Here is a 12794-nt window from a genome sequence, read left to right on the forward strand (position 1 = left end):
GTATCGTAACCGTACCGACCCGCAATGTGTGTCATTTATGCTGCATGATTAACGCTGTAAAAAAAAAACAAAAAAAAACTATGGCAGAATTGATGCGTTTTCTCTTCCTGTTATCATAAAAAATAAATAAAAGTTTTACGATATAGTCTATGTACCCAAAAGTGGTACTGATAAAAACTACAGCTCGGCACGCAAAAAACAAGCACTTATAAGGCCGCATCGACGGAAAAATAAGAGTTATGGCTTTTGAAAAATGGAAAAATACCAAAAATCGCTTGGTCCTCAACGCCAAAATAGGCTGTGTCCTTCAGGGGTTAAACAGGATTTCACATAAAGACAAGCCCCTCCACCTTTCTGGTTTTTCCAATCCCTTCTGAACAGAATGTAACCCTGTAAATTCACCGCCCAGTCACAGCTTTCATCCAACCAGGTCTCAGTTATTTCCACTACATTGTAGTTTTCCTCAGACGTTATTACTTCCAGTTCTTCAACTTTATTGGTTAGACTTCTAGCATTAGTCACTGTACCATTTAGAAGTTTTTTGTTTTGTTTCCTTAAATTTTACTGCAAGTGCATCCCCATCCACGTTTCTTACATTTCTATTACTTAGTCCGAGGTCACTGTCTACACAGTTTTCCCTCCTATCTCTCTGGTTGACCTCCCCCTCAGTCCCTAGTTTAAACACCTTATAGCCATGTTCTCGCACAGCTGCCCCTTCTCCATTGAGATGCAGCCCATCCCTACGGTAGAGGCTGTAGCTGACAGCAAAGGCAGTCCTGTTCTCCAGGAACCCAAACCCCTCCTTCCTCCACCAACTCTTGAGACACTTTTTACCTCCCTAATCTCCTGCTGCCCTTCTGGTGTGGCACCTTACACCTCCCACTAACTTTGTAATTGGTGGCAATGTGTACCATGACCACTGGATCCTCACCAGCGCCTCCCAGTAATCTGTTAACCCAATCGTGATGTGTCAACTTTGAGCACCAGGAAAACACACAGTTTGAGAATCCCGGTCTTTGTGGCAGATTGCCCTGTCTCTCTAATAATTGCGTCTCCCACTACCAGGACCTGTCTAGCCTGCCCTGCACTCCTATTCCCCTTCTTACTGCGGCAGTGATCTCCCTGGTGCTCAGAGGGCATGTTGTGCTGCAGCAGTGCCAACTCTGTAATGGCATCCCCCTCATCTGCTATCTTTACAAACTTGTTGGGGTTTGCCAGTTCAGGACTAGCCTTCCTGGATCTCTTCCGCATCTCCTGTCACCCAGCTAGCTGCCTGCTTATCCTGCTCTCCAGAACTACCAGCCAGCTGTTCAAGGACCGCATATATGGCACAAGATGTACACTGGACGGCGTTGTCAGTCATGGAAAATATTCTAAATAGAGATGGTACAGATTAGGTAAAAAGTAATATATGCAAAGATTTCAAATAAATAAGCAGTAAAATAAGTTATTCTTCAAAAGTCCCCGAATCCAAAATCGATAATCCCAAGTCTCACACTTATGACACAACACACTTAGGAAACAATGGCACAATATGTGCAGGTAACAGCATTGTCAGTCGTGTAGCAAGTTCTCATGTTCCATTTAGACGACAGTCGTCTAAACAACTGCATGAGCGCAGCATTTAGACAGGCAGAGTTTACTGCTGGATTGCAAACCTCTCACGTAGCGCTTCATCTTCTGCGTAAAGCGCTGAGTGTTTACATGCAGCGAGAATCCCACGATCCAATGATGTTTTTTATGCGGCGGAAAGTAAGCGATAACGAGAAGCGAACTGGAAATTATTTTTTTGCATTTACACAGGACAAATATCACTCAATTTCATTTGAACAAATTTTGAGCAATAATCGCATTGTGTACATGGCCCTTAAATGTTGATCGTACACATAAGAATAGGTAAAATACATTGAAATGAAAGTTAAAATAGATAAGCAGTAAATAAATATAGGCAACGCTTCTGAAGCTCCTCAATGTGAAAAGCCACCTAATCTCAAATCACACACTTAAACACCGCACTTCAGAATACAGCATACTCAGAACACACCTGGCACACTTGCTTTGTTTGCTTTATGTAGCTCTTACCTGCATCCTGCTGGTCTCTTACCTGCATCCTGCTGGTCCTCTGTTTGGAAAAAGTAGTACAGAAAGAAAAAGAAAAATCTGTACTGCGGATGGACTCAGCGGCTTACAGTCACACAAGCGTAGTACAGATTCTTTTGAACGGTTCATCGAGCACTGGCTCCGATTGGCTAAGGCCGCAGCGCTCGAGAACTAATTAGAGCCAGCGTTTCCTACGGTGGGATTTATAAACCACCTAACCAGGAAGAGGCAGCTGAAGACTGCAAACAAGTGTGCCGCAGCTTCGGGAGGAGTAGTGCGGCGAAATGGACAGCGCCTGTTAGGTAATGTATTGCTTTTTGGTGTTTTTCATGCAGCTAGGGCTTATTTTCAGGGTAGGCTTTATATTTCAAGCCCGCCTAAAAATTCTGGTAGAAGAGTGCTACAAAGTCTCGCAACAAAATCGTAACATCATCGCGAAAAAACGCAGCGATATCTCACAGAAAACACAGCTGCTATATATCATTGTCACCCATGTGAAAGAGGCCTCAATCCCAGCCGATAGCAGAAGTACGGGGTGGGATTATAGCTACTGCATTCAAGCATGAGCAGGTCAGGTTCGAAGAACCGGAGGAGGCGGCAGAAACAGTTTTTAACCGCTCCTAATTTCTCTTTCCCAGGCTACATAGCGCTCAAGGAGTGTAATATAGCGCAGAGAAAGCAGAAGTATTACTTCCACTATCTGGTCTGGCGATCATGTGACCCTGATCAGCTCTGTTAGGCCCCCTGCTTACAGAATTTCCGCCCATGCCCGCTTGCATAGGATGGCATTACAAAACGCAATCCTATGCAGATGGTCGCGTTTTGTCCGCGTGAAAATAAACGCAGAAAACAAATCGCGGCATGTGCTTCTTCTGTGCAGGGCTCGCAGAGGCCCGCACAGAAATGTCACTCCTCGCGCCCCGACTCTGCTCTGCGCATGTGCCGGCTTGGCGGCGGCCGGCACATCCCAGAGCCGGAGCCGCAGGACCAGGCGAGAGCTGCCCTGGTCCCTGCAGGGACGCAGGTCCAGTTGCAAGAATTCTCACAGGGGATCCGACCCGGCCGTCTGCAGGCGGCCTTAGTCACTGATATCCTATGGAAGCTCCAGCTACAGTGGAAAAGGGTGAAATTAAAGCAAAAATAAATAAATAAAAAATATCACACTATATGAATGAGCCCCAGAGATTTTATAGGACGTCATGGGGGACCTAGGAGGGTTACAAAAAAAAAATTAAATAAAAATAACTCACCATTTGACATTAACCAGGACTGTTGCCGTATGCGCCCTGTAATCCAAAACTATACAAATTATATATCAAAACATCCGAGACACAAAAAGCCATTCCTGTACATATTTTTTAATTTATAATTTTTTTTTTTTTTTAAATAAGTACTTTAGCTTTTTATCCCCAATATAACTCTAAATTAAATATTTACATCAAAAATACTTTAGGTAGCTGAAGAGAAAAAAAAAGCAATTGGGCAGTAAAACCACTACATGGGTAAAATCCCTAAAAAGTGTCTGGTCTTTTAGGGATTAAGGGTTTAACTGCTTACATATCTGGGCCTGTCCTGTATAATCCTGTAATTCCAGGAAGTGTTATTTAAATGGGTTTTGTCATTAAAACAAAACTCCATCCCTCAGCGAGGATATACTCACCTCTCCTGAAGCCCCAGGACGTAGCTGACAGCCGGTGGTGGCATGGGCAGGATTTGTTGGCCACTGCAGCCAGAGGCCGCATTGTCACATCCCTAAACACCTGCCATCATGGCAGCCAGATATGAGCTCTGATGCCACAGCCTCTGATTGGCCGCAGCGGTCACATGCTTCCACCTGGCCAGTCTACCAGAAGTCAACGTCGACTATTAGCTGCATCCCAGGGCCCCAGGAAAGCCAAGTAATCCCTCGTTTTAGGCAAAGCCCAGCTAGGAAGAGGGGTTTTGTTTTAAAGAGACACAAAAAAAAAAATTACATATTTTTGCAGCAAAAAGGTCCTAAACTTTTTTCGCAAAGCCAGCGGTAAGACTAAGCCGACGACTAGGGTGTACACACCTAAACCAGATAAATCTGCAGATCTTTAGACTATCCTCCAGTGTTAGCCACCATAACAAATCAGACAGTCATAAGATATGCTCAACTATTGGGCAGTATTAGTAAATCCGCCTAAATATTGTCAAATGGAATAGCCATATTCTCCAATTATCTACATTAATGAAGTGAAGGGTGCTCGTCTACCATCCAGCTAAGGGTGCCATCACACGAGTGCTAGCAGTGGCCGCTCACGTTTTCCCGACAGTTGCTGCCTGGCAATTAGTACAATCACACAAGTGCCAATGCCATTTAATAGCAGCCTGCGGGTCCTTCCACACAGGACAGTTGTCCCAGCAATTATGACTTCTGCGCTTTCATGCAGGAGCTAATCATTCAGTGAATGAAGGTGGAGAGGGCTGGAAATTGCTTCCCGTCTCCATTCGCAGTGAACAGGCAGTCATTCATAGATGAATAGCTGCCTGCTTTAAACAGGTCATTTGCCAATCAGTTTCTGTATGCATAAAACTGAATGATGGATCGGCCGTGTAAATTATGAATGGCTGCCTGCTTACGGTAAATGGAGCCTCTGATTTGCCAAGATTAACAGTAAATCCACTAGTAAGCAATTTACAGCTAGTACAGTCACATCTATAGTGCTCCATACTGATGTGCGCCCAAGTACTCTCTTGAAAACGTCTGCTCACACCTGTCATGTCCTCTGTGTATGCACCACAGAAGGTCAGTGAGCAGAGTCCGTTTTCTTCATGGGAAGTGCATACAAGACATAGCGGCAGCCTCCCCCCACAAGCTCAGAGAGAACAAAAAATTAGAGATCAGTGCGCAGAGAAAAACACGGTACAGACTACAAGTCACATAATGGCCGGACAGTGGTATTCCTCATGTTCACATACAGTGGCTTATTCGCAACAATTATCTGTTTTAACTCATCTATTTGAAGACTGCAGTGACTTGCATGTAGGTTCAGTTTTCCGCACTACACGAGTATAGTCTGAATGCTACGGCTGCGTCAGAGCGCCAGGAATAGTGCTATAAACAGGTCCCCAAGCCTCTGTTCACATCTATCACGTGCCGCCCGTTGTGTCCTGACGCACCACAAGCCACAGTGACTTCTGCGCCAGAATCCGCAGGCTACCTGAGAATTTGTGTGTGGTATTCTGCAGCGGCGGATTTGGCCTGAAGCAACAGAAGCCTGTAGGTTCAAGCACCGCTGCCCCTCAGAATCACACTGCCCTGTGTTAGGGCTGTAGATACACAGAGAAGCGCAATATTGACCTGAAAATGCGAACCAGTATCACTCATACAAGATTGCAATTTTCTATGTCGGTGTGATTTGCATTGCTAGACATGTGATTTTTATGCACGTTTTTATCAATAGATTTTTTTTGTAAATACACACATGTACAAGCGAGCACGGTGCAATTTTTAACTCTCTCGTAGGAAATAATGGATGAGTTTTCTGCAAAAGTCACAGAAAGCTCTCAGTATGTTCTATCCGGCAGCACGGCTGCAAAAGAGTGCAGAAAAAAAATCCACTGAAAACAATGGCGTCTATTTCAATGCGAGTTTTGTGCCTTGTGAGATGCTCAGCACTCGCCCGTGTAAATACAGCCCAACAGACATAATGCAGATAAAAGCCATCATTCACATCTGGAAGTCTGCGAGTAGTCTTTAAATCAGTGAGGGTCCCGTGCTGACCCAGTAATGTAGGAGCAGCAGCCCCCCCACTGGCTGCAGATGGGCTCCTGGAAAGTCTCAGCAAATTCCACCCAAACATCAAGACTTCTAGCATGTCTCTGACTCTTAAGGCATCCTTCACATAGGCGACAGCATTGCTGCAAGAAAAATGGCAGGGTTATCACACCACCTGCAATACCGCAATTTTGTAGCACTACACAGCTGTGCGACTTTGTAGCATCACATGCGAGGATTTTCAGGGTGGGGTGGGGACTTAAAATGTTAGCCGTACCCCAAAAATAAGCTGTAAAGATCGTATACATCACCTCTCCCGCACTGTCCAGGGCGCCCCTGCAGCTTCTCCCCGGGTCCCAGCCCTGATCATCTTCTTATCTTCTAGCCGGAGATCCAAAAATCCCCAGTTGCTGGAAGCGCTGGCTAAGAGTCAGCCAATCACAGCCAGCACTTCCAGGAGGCGGGGATTTTTCAATCCCCGGACAGAAGATGAAGAGAAGCAGTGCAGGGACTCGGGCACAAGCTGCAGCGGCGAGTGCTTCTAAGGTGATGTATGCGTTTTTTTATTTTTCCTGCAGCTAGGGTTTAGGTTATGGCTTTGACAGTAGATCTCTTACTGTCAAAGTTGCATCACACGCAAAAAAAAATAAATCACGTTTTCGGGCGATGTGACAGGGAGGAAGACTCCATAGGGAAACATGGGCTAAAAACCTTGCATGTCGCAGGCATATCGCTGGGGACCCGTGAGGTTTTTGTGTTGGGTGGTTGCATGCTACAAAACATCTCATGTGTGAAGGAACCCATAGAAGAGCATAGGCTTCACATACATGTGATTTGTAGCAGCACGACTGTCACCCGTGTGAAGGAGGCATAAGGGTCTGGTTACACGCAGCAGAAACGTTGGACTTACCGCAGTACAAAATCGTCAAAATCCGCACCATTTTCACATCAAAAAACAGTGTCAAAATCCTGACAATTGGTTTCGACTAGGAGTCAGCTGTGCGTCCAAAGCCAACGTCAGCATCTACAGCTTACAATACTTTGTGCTGCCAGCACCGAGCGCAGTGCACCAAGTCCCCCACTAGTGAGCGCCGCACCGCTGGTCAGGTGATGAGGAAGTAGCAGAATGGGCTCACTAGTATCTGTCTGGTTCTTTACAGCCGCCCTTGGCTTCCAAAAGCAGACAAAAAGCAATTATTGGGGTTGACGTGGCTTTTAAAAACAGCTTTTGGTAATAAAAGTACTGCTGATTTTTATGCCCTAATCAGTATTTGGGGGTCCAAAATGGCCCCATAGCCCCCGAAATGAGGTGCCGGTTGGTTTTTATGGCCTTCCAGACTGTCGTGGCCGATTGCCTACCAAGCCCTGCCTGTGGAGGCGTGATAGACTGTCAAAAAGAGGTATAAATAGTAGTAAATATATGTATTGTATGAGCAATCAAATTTTTGCAAGTTCAAGTCCTCTGTGGGAACTTAAAAAAATAGTGGAAAAAAAGAGTCTAAAGAAAAAGTTAATAACTATTAGAAAAAAAAAAGAAACCAAAAACAAGCTTTTACCATATTTATAATCAAACAGAATCTCCCCCGAGATGCAGTATTACCACTTTCCAACCCCCACCCCCCAATTTCAGTCCCCCAAGAAATATTTAGAATTTTTTTCAGTAAATATGGTACATGAAATAGAACCACTGAAAAATACAACTTGGCCCACAAAATACAACGAGCCCCCCAACAGCGACTGTAGGATAAATAAGTTATGATTTTTTGAAAGTGGGGAGAAAAAAAACAAAAAACAAATAAAGGGCCTAAATGCTGACCCAATTGTGCTTTTCATCGTCTCAGCGAGCCAGACCTTCAGCTATCTGTCGATATGGTTGTGCTTGTTTCTTGTGGGACAAGCTGTCGTTAGTAATGGCATCGTTTGGGTACATATAATGTATTGCAGAACTTACTTTACCTTTCCTTTGGGGGAGGGGGTTGTTATACAGAAGCATCAGCACTGTTTCGGGGGTTTGTTGCTAGTGTTCACCTTGGGCTACAAACATGATATTCTCTGGATCTGCACAAGTTTGTAGACTTTATGGTTTTACTACTTTTCCAGACAGCGATTCCCAAAACATGGCTGTCTGGAAAGAACATGACATTAGTGTATTCCTACAGACCAGCTGTAGTTTACTTGTATTATTTCTCGGTTCATCTGACTACTTTCTTGCTTTATAACTTCTTCCCGAGCCGCTGGACACAGAATCTGCACTTCTGTATTGCTGTCAGTCTTCATCTTACAAGTACAAAAATCTGCCCACTTATTACATTGGAGTTTTTTTTGTTTTTTTTTACACCCTTCTCTCCGTCGCGGGACTTGAACCTCCTCAGCTTCGATCAGGGATCAAGTACGGACGATCCCGCAGTGTCAGCAGGTATTCTACAAGCCTTCTGGTCCTCGCCACTGTACACAGCTGACTCGGAGGAGCCTCAGGGCCCAGGTAACCCATGGAAGCACAGGGGTCCCATGGGTGACAGCCCCTTCCTCTCTTTAGATATGCTGTGGTTGTGTTGCTCGTGGCGGTGTGCCTGTACCGCTGGGATGAGAGCTAGCGCCACCCCTGGGGGTCCAGGAGCCCAGCAAGACACAGCAGGATGCATCGCCTGTTAGGGGGTCACCATAAGGAGGATTAGGTGCGGCAGCTCACAGGTTAATTACACTGAGGGTTTGATTTTATTAATTATAAACCAACTAATCCTTTTAGGGGTCTTCCAGGACGTTCTCAGGACCGACCATCAATATCAGATCTATGGGGGTCCGTGCCTCAGGACCCCCAGCACTAGGATGAGCGGCACAGCCTTCGATGTCACATAGCCTGAGAGCGGGCACAGTCACTTCACCGTGAGGCAATAACCCGCATGGCACTGTGCCCGACACACAGGGATAAGAGGTGGGCGCTGCACCCCAAGGAGGGTCCTTCATGTCCCACAAAACCGAGGGATTTGTCCTGGTGCTGTCGGGGGGGTGGGGGGGGGGGTGGGGGGGTGGAGAGCAGAGCGTCTTCTACCCGCTGGCGGTCTGGCGCTGCCCAATGCAGGTAATGCAGCAAGAGAGCATCTGGCTCTTACGTCCGCTGCAGCCACAGACATGAACCGCTCCGCCGAGAACTAGATGCTGCGGTACCTGCACCACGAACCGCTCCGCCCCCAGCAGCCCTCGGCTCCGGCAAGGAGTTTGTGTCCGGATGTGACGGAGAACTGGTAAGGCCTCATTCACAATTCCTCTCAGTCGCGCCGGTGGCACACCACAGACTATATTAGGGCACAGGCATCACACGCACAGGCACCAGGGCACAGGCAGCACATTGTAGGCTACGCCGGGGCACAGGCATCACACACACGCACCAGGGCACAGGCAGCACATCGTAGACTACGCCAGGGTGCAGGCATCACACACACACAGTGGACTACACCGGGGTGCAGGCATCACACACACACGCACGCGCACACACACACACACACACACACACACACGCATGCGCGCACACACACACACGCACGCGCACGCGCGCACACACACACACGCACGCGCGCACACACGCACGCGCGCACACACACACACACACGCACGCGCGCACACACACACACGCACGCGCGCACACACACACACGCACGCACGCGCGCACACACACGCACGCACGCGCGCACACACACGCACGCGCGCGCGCACACGCACGCACGCGCGCGCACACACGCGCGCGCACACACACACGCGCGCACACACGCACGCACGCGCGCACACACACGCACGCGCGCACACACACACACGCACGCGCGCGCACACACACACGCACGCGCGCGCACACACACACGCACGCGCGCGCACACACACACGCACGCGCGCGCACACACACACGCACGCGCACACGCACACGCACGCGCGCACACACGCACGCGCGCGCACACACACACACACGCACGCACACACACACACGCACGCGCGCGCACACACACGCACGCGCACACACACACACGCACGCGCGCACACACACACGCACGCGCGCACACACACGCACGCACGCGCGCACACACACGCACGCACGCGCGCACACACACGCACGCGCGCACACACACGCACGCACGCGCGCACACACGCACGCACGCACGCGCGCACACACACACACACACGCGCGCACACACACACGCACGCGCGCACACACACGCACGCGCGCACACACACGCACGCGCGCACACACACGCACGCGCGCGCACACACACACACACGCACGCGCGCACACACACACACGCACGCGCGCACACACACACACGCACGCGCGCACACACACGCACGCGCGCGCACACACACACGCACGCGCACACACACACGCACGCGCGCGCACACACACGCACGCGCGCGCACACACACGCACGCACGCGCGCACACGCGCGCGCACACACACGCACGCGCGCGCACACACACGCACGCGCGCACACACACGCACGCGCGCACACACACGCACGCGCGCGCACACACGCGCGCACACACACGCACGCGCGCGCGCACACACACGCACGCGCGCGCACACACACGCACGCGCGCACACACACACACGCACGCGCGCGCACACACACACGCACGCGCGCGCACACACACACGCACGCGCGCGCACACACACACACGCACGCGCACGCGCACACACACGCACGCGCACACACACGCACGCGCACACACACGCACGCGCACACACGCGCGCGCGCACACACGCGCGCGCGCACACACGCACGCGCACACACACGCACGCGCACACACACGCACGCGCACACACACGCACGCGCACACACACGCACGCACGCGCACACACACACACCGGGGTGCAGGCATCTCACACACACACGCACGGGCAGCACACCATGGACTACGCCGAGGCACAGGCATCACGCACGCTCCAGGGCGCAGGCAGCACACCATGGACTACGCCGGGGCGCAGGAATCACACACAGGCGCCGGGGCGCAGGCAGCGCACACACACACACACACACACACACACAGGCAGCACACCGTGGACTACACCAGGCATCGCACACACCAGGGCACAGGCAGTACACCGTGGACTACGCCGGGGCGCAGGCAGCGCGCGCACACACACACGACGGGGCGCAGGCAGCGCGCGCACACACACACACGCCGGGGCGCAGGCAGCGCGCATGCACGCACGCCGGGGCGCAGGCAGCGCACGCACGCACGCCGGGGCACAGGCAGCGCGCGCACGCACGCACACACAGTGGACTACGCCGGGGCGCAGGAAGCGCGCGCACGCACGCACACACAGTGGACTACGCCGGGGCGCAGGAAGCGCGCGCACGCACACACAGCGGACTACGCCGGGGCGCAGGAAGCGCATGCACGGGGGCACAGGCAGCACACCGTGGACTACACCGGGCACAGGCAGCACACCGTGGACTACACCGGGCACAGGCAGCACACACACCAGGGCATAGGCGGCACACACATGGGCAGCACACTGTGGACTACAGCAGGGCACAGGCAGCGCCCACACTGGAGAGCAGGCAATACACCATGGACTACACCAAGGGGTACAAACACACACAAGCAGCACACCATGGACTACAGTGGGGCACAGGCAGCACACACATACGCAACAGGGCACAGACAATACACCGTGGACTACACCGGGGTGCACAAACAGTGCAGGCGGCACACTGTGGACTACACCAGGGCTCCCACCACTAGAGTGCTCCCACCTAGAGACCACCGACACCCCACAAGTTGTGCGGCCGGGTGGCTGGAGGACAATGCCGGCTGCTCCCCGAGGAGTACCACGAGCCTTGGGCGACCAGCACGAGCTCCAGCAGAGCAGTAAGGCCGGAGCCCGCAGCAGCGGCCCGCCGGCCATGTGCAGACAATACACCGACAGCCGGCCGCGCGGCTCCATTATTTACATGTGTATACATACACGGGCTGTGCCTCCCCCGGTACCACCTCCTCCGGTGTCCCTGGCTGCTCCTCCCCTCTGCTGCCCAGCACCCCGCCCCTCTGGCCCCGGTACCTGCTCTCCCGGTGAGCGCTGCTCCTCCCCCTCGGTGTCTCCGCCTCATAGCTCCACCGCTCCCGCTCTTTATTCCGCCATTCGCGGCACGTTCGACCTGTCACCCACCGCCACCGCGCAAGACCACGCCCCCCGGCTCTATATGCCATTATCCCACTGGCTCCCGCCCTCCGGCGCTCGTTCCTCCGCTCGCTGCGATTGGCTGAGCCGGTAGCCACACACAAAGCACCGCCCCCTTCCTCCACCACGCTCAGCGCACGCAGGCCGCACTAGGGTATTATTGTGGCTCTACGTAAACTACGTAACGTCGTTAAGGATAGCTCGGCCGTAAAGCGTAACAGCGTTCGTGAATACCAGCGGCTGTGGAAAGTGTGGTTGAGCAGCAAAAGGGTAAATAAGGTTGCACGAAACAAAGAAGTCTTAAAGGTGCAGGACGCCGGGGTGCCGCGAGGTGCCGGGCTGCTGGAGCCTGCCTGTTAACAAAAAGGGACAAACAACAGTTCCTACACCGTCAGTGAGACCCTCACACACAGCAGATGTCCTGTGACCATAACCCCTCACCCTCTCAGATGAGCGCCCCCACAAGGCCACTGCTAATGCAATTTGATGACTTTGTACAGGAATCAGTGTACTGTTGTGTGACAGTATGTGGTGGTGCCACTGAGTGGCCTTTGACCCGCCCCCTCTCATCTGCAGCGCCGCCGTCTGCAGTCGCATCTCTCCATCGCATAATGCCAGCAAGAAATCCCAGAACACAGGTAAGCGGCGTCCCGTCAGGCGGAGGATGTAGCGGGGGCTGCTGGACACGACGGCACAAGATGGAGGGGAAGACCCCAAAACACACAACCATTATCCCCCAAAACATCATGGGAACAGGCGAAGCTAAAGCTGGTTCAGTGTGCC

General features: G+C 51.8%; 1 protein-coding gene across 2 annotated transcripts in view; it reads right to left on the minus strand.

Moving 5' to 3' along the window:
* The window catches only part of USP49 (ubiquitin specific peptidase 49), a 42808-nt gene extending 30807 nt beyond the window's left edge, over positions 1 to 12001 (minus strand). The window contains exon 1 of one of the 2 annotated variants that reach the window (XM_066600294.1): positions 11892 to 12001. The gene's annotated coding sequence lies outside the window, so the exon portion shown is untranslated. Of the gene's footprint in view, positions 1 to 11798; positions 11848 to 11891 lie in introns of those variants that run through there. The other variant, XM_066600295.1, reaches the window with a different exon arrangement.
* Between the last annotated feature and the right edge of the window lie 793 nt (positions 12002 to 12794).

This window comes from Eleutherodactylus coqui, chromosome 4, assembly GCF_035609145.1.
Source record: "Eleutherodactylus coqui strain aEleCoq1 chromosome 4, aEleCoq1.hap1, whole genome shotgun sequence".
Lineage (NCBI taxonomy): Eukaryota > Metazoa > Chordata > Amphibia > Anura > Eleutherodactylidae > Eleutherodactylus > Eleutherodactylus coqui.